A 6,108-nucleotide genomic window follows, 5' to 3' on the forward strand; every position below is an offset into this window, starting at 1 on the left:
TGAGAGTGTGGTGTGTGGGCAGGAAGGCTGCCGGTTCCACATCTGTATGGATTAGTGGGCTGCACTCCCCCTGCAACTAGATTGAACACAGCAACTTGAGCTGTGCAGCCGCGAGCTGCCAACGTGCGGCCGGATGCTCAGTATGCAACAAGGCTTCCAGTTTGATTCCCAAATTGCATGGTGGACTACGTCACTCTCCCACCCCCTTAATCCCCCCCCCAACTAGATTGAAAAAACTAAAGTGGTGACTGGACTTGGAGCTGAGTTTGCGCCCTCCACAACTAAGATTGAAGGACAACAACTTGACTTGGAGCTGATGGGTCCTGGAAAAACACAATGTTCCCCTTCTCCAATTCCCACCACTGTTCCCCAGTAGAAATCTTTGAAAGAAGGAAAGAAAGAAAGAAAGAAAGAAAGAAAGAAAGAAAGAAAGAAAGAAAGAAAGAAAGAAAGAAAGACAAATACTGCATGATGTCACTTACATGTGCAATCTTAAAAATTCAAGTTTATAGGAGCAAAGAGTAGAATGATAGTTATCAGGGCTGGATGATGAGGAAAATGGGGAAACGGTGGTCAAAATGTATAAAGTTTCAGTTATGCAGATCTAATGTACAGCATGGTGACTATTAATACTGTATTTTATTTTATTAATACTGAAATTTGCTAAGAGAATAGATCTTAAATGTTCTAACCACAAAAAAAGAGGAAAAACTATAGCTAATAAATGAAGCAGTCAGTAAAACAAAGATTGAGCCTCAAAATATTATTTTAAGTGACATTGAAACATCTTCTGAAGTAATCTTTTCTAAAAAACATTTTCATATTTGGCCATTTTCAGGGGAAAATTTCTTACAATCAAAGTTGTTTATGTTGAAGTTCACATGTACCTGCGTATCTCCCATCTGCTATTTCTAAGAGTTAATCATGTCCCAGCTATTGCTTCACTGGTTTTAATGGGAGTTCAAGAAAAATCTTGAATCTGTTTATTTGTGTAGATTCTTGGTAACTGGTAAACCCTCGTCGACATTTCACGCAAGTGCCTGATGATTCCCAGTTTTCTGGCCCATATTTAACCAGAATCTTACTTTTAAGTAAACTTCAGTTGAGGTCAAGTTCTTTGTAAACCAGGGGAGGTTGAATTAGCAAAATGGGGGGAGAATCTAAGACGTCAGGATTTGGAATCCAAGAGAGGACCTGGAAAGACAGAGGGGAGAGTTTGCAAATTCCTCCAGTTCTCTCCAAACGTGCAAATGAACAGGTCGTGCTGCTGACAGACGGTAATTTAAACCATATTGTTTCTGGAGAGAACAATGCTTAGACATTTTAAAATCCTGTCTTCTCCTGGGGGTGACGTAGGAAGTCTGAGCAGAAGTGCTTCACAGCGTATGTCAGCAAATCAAAATCAAGTGCGTACGCTTCCTCTCAGCTTGTTCTGGGCTGCATCTTATGGAGCTGGGAATAAACCCGGAAATGCGCCCACTTCCCTCTACCGTCTGACCCCATCACATATATCATTCCTGGGAACTTCACTGGCTCTGAGAAAAACATTAATGCTTTTTGGGGAAAACTTGGGAGTTATCAACACAGGAAAATGACCATGTGCAGCAATGACAGTAATTTCTGGCTTCTAAAAGAACACTACCTGAGGTAAACCCCAGTCTCCACAGCACTGCTCTGGAGAAAACCTACGCTATAGCGGACATCTAGTCTTTGTAGTCACTTCTCAATACCTGGCATGTTCGGGAAGCGCCATAGATGTTTGTAGAATGAATGCAATGATACCATGCAGATAATCGCAAAGCATATGATTAGGAAGAGCTTTCTAATTCATAAAGCAAACAGTTGTCCACATGAAGTCATTATCCAATATGAAATTGTTACGTAATTAATCAGCCCTTTGGCTTAATGCAATGTTGCCAACACTGTACTGTTTTTATTAGGTTGAATCATACGATATTGCAATCACTTGGCCATTTTTGATCTCCCAAGTGGCATTTTAACATGGTTCAATCTAATGTTCAACTTATCATCATCATAGTGGGTTGAACCATGGGAGATTGCTATTTTTATAGGTTCAAAACTGTGAACTACCAACAATTTCATGGAGTTCAACTATAGAAATAAAACCCACTGATTTGTATTATATAAATGATTTGTCATTAAATATCCGTAATAGCTACTACCACCTGTTGAGTACCTACTAGGTCCACACTTCGCAAAGTAGTTTATATACACTATGCCATTTAATCTTATAAGGTAGGTTCTAGTATTATCCCTCAAATTATTCAAACACTCCAGGAAATAGTAAGACATGAAGCAGTTAGTCACTTTCACCTCATGAGATCGGTTTATGATGGGGCTAGTGGCATGTTTTCAGGCATGTAAGGATAGGAGGTCAAGGCCACAACCTTACAGGGCAATAACTTCAGTAGCTTGGGGCTCCGGTTCCAATTCCAGGTAGCCGTTTGTGGAACACACCTGAGTTTCATACACAGTTTCCAATTGGTCCTGAGGTCACAGCTATTAGAAAGGTAGTATGTGCACTGAGGGGAGATAAGTCGCACACGCACACACTTACAAATAGAGAGGAGCTCTACAGATGGCACACTGAGGGTGCGGCGGGCCATATGTCCCATTATGTCCCTACAGTACTGATTTATATCTGCTGTCCCAGCATAATTATTAAATATCCTCTATATCACCTTCAATAACAGAGCCAGAACTAGGGGAAGGAGGCGAGTGAGGTATTTACCTAGGGTGCAAAATTTAAGGGGCACCAAAAAAACTCAATAATCAAGATAAATCATATTTTAAGGCAACATTTTTAAAAAATCTAAAGTAATACAAAACAAAAACCTGTGATTAACAAAATACCAAAGTTTTAAATAAAAGAAGCATCAGTCTTAGCGATTTCTCCACATGACTCTGTTCTAAAGCATCTCAGTTTGAACAATAAATTATATGGTGACCTTAATTTAGAGTACTTTAAAAAAATAATGACTAACACTTACTTGGCAATTCCTACATGCCAAGTACTGTTCTAAATGTTCTACACATATTAGCTATGAAACAAATATTGTTATTACCCCATTTACAGCTGAGGACATTGAGGCTTGGAAAGTTGGATAGTGTGTTTAAGGTCACCCTCAACTAGGAAGTGGAGGGGCCAAGTTTAGAATCCATGCAGTCTGGCTCTGAAGTTCATGACCGTGACGCTATACCACATCTCAGAGAAAGAGCTTCACAAATGTCGCTACTATGCATGTTATTATAAATAATACAGAATGAGAAGACCTTCTGGGACATGGAGGTGGGGTGACAGGAAAATGAGCTTTACCTATTTCTCAGTTTGGACTAAGTACAGCCCAGAATACAGCTGTTAGCCAGCTGTAATTTAACCTTCTTGAGCCTCTGCTTCCTGTCAAATGAACAGATTGGGCCAACTGATCTCTAAGGTCTCTTGCAGCTCCAAATAATAGCCTTTTATTCGATGACTCCTCATTACTACATAGCATATCTCGCCAGTCTTCCAAAGTACTTTTTTTTTTCTCCTTCCATTTTCATTTTCCTCTGTGCTCATCCTCGGTCCTTCCTCCATATGGTTTTTCCTTGGTGATCTCATCCAACAACTTCAACTCTCACCTCTCTGTGGCTGACTCCCAAATCTTGATCTAGCCTCTCTCCCAACCACATTTCCAGCTGTCTGCTGGGCTCTTCTCCTAAATCTCACACCGGAAACTTGAAGTCAATATGTCTAGAATCGAATGTATCACCTCCCACCATCCTCTCTTTCCCCAGGTTCAACCTGCACCCCTCCCCCATCCACCCCCCACTGCCCCACGTCTTGTCTCTAGTACCCTCACTCAGGCAGTGGCCGAGACCTGACAGTCTTTCCTCTGCCATGTCTCCTGTATTGCTTCCCTTCTCTCCATTCCAACTGCTCTCACCCCAGTGAGCCCTTCACCACCTTGGACGTCACTCCTGGACGTCTTCCTCCAGCCAGCCCCAATCCTCATGTACAAGAATAACGGTGCTGGGATGACCTTCCTGGTCTCTAACTAGGATCCTGTTCTCCTACCCCAGGACATTTAGTGGCCTTCCAGGTTCTGCAGTGGAAAGTCTAAATTCTGGTTTTGTCATTTAAGACCTGCCCTGCCAAAGTCTAGCTGCAATCTGCTTTTCCAGCGTTCTCTTCCACCTCTGCACTATATATAGTCTACATGGCATGTACACTGGATGATGTTTCCTGAATACCTTATATATTTCCCTGCCTTTTGCTTATATGATTCCTTTTGCTTCGTGTCCTTCCCTCCATCTCTCTTTACTCACCCTTCAAGATTCAACTCAAATGCCGCCTCCTTTATGAAGTCTTCTCAGATTCCCCAGTACAGAAATTATCTTTCTCTCATAAATATTTATAGCACTTTATCTACACATCTCTGCCAGCACTGATCTCCTCCTATATTGTCTTAAAGTTCTGTATATTCACTTTTTTTTATCCCACCATACTAGAGGCATCTTAGTTGCAAGGGCCATGTCTTTCAACTTCCCCCACCCCCACCCCCTCCGTACTGCCTATCATATCACCTCACAGGACGTGCCTGATAAAAATGCAAGCACTAAATTGCCTGATGTAATTTTTTAAATTATCATGTCTGCACAATGCAGTAACTGACCTATACTTTTGAGTGAGGGAAAGGACAGAATCTAGTTTCATTCTGTCTCCCAAAAGGTAATTATCCTCTCTGAAGAGCGCTCCTCTCTTGCTGGCGGCATTCCTTCAGGCACAAACCTGCCTGCCCAGCCTAAACCCTGCGTCCTTTTTAACAACTTGAGAGCATCTCATCATTCCTTGTGAGGAGTCTGAAGTCTTCCTTCTTCTTCCTGAAGATGCTCTCCGGATTGTTGGGTGGCAGCTCTTTGACGTTTCTTCTTCCTAGGTGTGCTGAACTCCAGTGTTCCTTACAAGGGTCATTACTCAGCTATTTCAAACCCTCAAACTATCCCTGTGTGATGTACCTGGGGTGATATATTCTGGGAGTGTGAAGAAGGGTTTCGAGATAGGCTGCTCTTATGACAACTACTAACTGACAATACAGGTGACAGTTGGAAATGGCTAAAGATAACTTTCCACACTACATTTATATTTGGGCTAAGATCAAACACAAGAAATGAGTTACAAAGACCAATGAAGAAGAGCTGATGGCAGAAGGTCATTCGTAATTCATCTAAAAGATGTTATTTTAGAAATGCATTTCCAGCTCGAGTTGGTCCTTGAACTAACAATTGATTATGGAATTTTAATTTAATATTACAGCATATGTTGTCTTTCTGAATTTAAAAATGCATGACTCGACTCCAAAATCTTTTCAAGTTCTGTAGAAGAATATTCTCACCAAAATAAGGTCATCAGTGGTGGTATTTATAATAAATTTACAATTTCTGAAAAACTGGAATCAATATATACAATTAATATTGCAAATAAACGTCAAAATGATATACTTCCCACCATGTAAATGAACTCTGTTTCACACATAAATGTGCTCTGTGGCAATGGTTCAAAATCCTTTTTCTTGAACAGTAAGCAGATTGAATGAAATAAAAAATGATGTGCCAGGACTTAAAGGTACAAATGGTACAAATTTCAAATTATTGATTGCTGACTGTGCTTACAGACATCAAACAATACTTTTTCAGGCAGCTATAATAGTCCACTTCAATGGAGACATGATATATTACAGGGAAATTGAAAATGTGGGGACTATTTGACTGGTCAATGGTCATTTTAAATTATTAAGGTTTTGGGTTTTACATTGTTTTTAGGTTATAGAAAAAAACAATACAAACTAGGAGGAATCTCATCAATGTCAAACCTCCCATACCAAGCACCTTTATTATAGTTTGAAAAGAACTGAGCTGTCCAGTTAGAATATAAACTCACTGTGTGTGAGGAGAAGTGCACATTTGGGTAGAATCCATAGGCAGTGACAGCCCTTAATGGAAACTCTAGCCAGCCAGAGTGCCCTCGGCGTTCCCCCATCTGTTTCTTGCTTCAACTCTTGCGTCAACAGAGTTTGGGCAGAACAGACCTAGGGGCACCCCTTCTTC

This window comes from Hipposideros armiger, unplaced genomic scaffold (genome assembly GCF_001890085.2).
Source record: "Hipposideros armiger isolate ML-2016 unplaced genomic scaffold, ASM189008v1 scaffold_311, whole genome shotgun sequence".
Taxonomy (NCBI): Eukaryota; Metazoa; Chordata; class Mammalia; order Chiroptera; family Hipposideridae; genus Hipposideros; species Hipposideros armiger.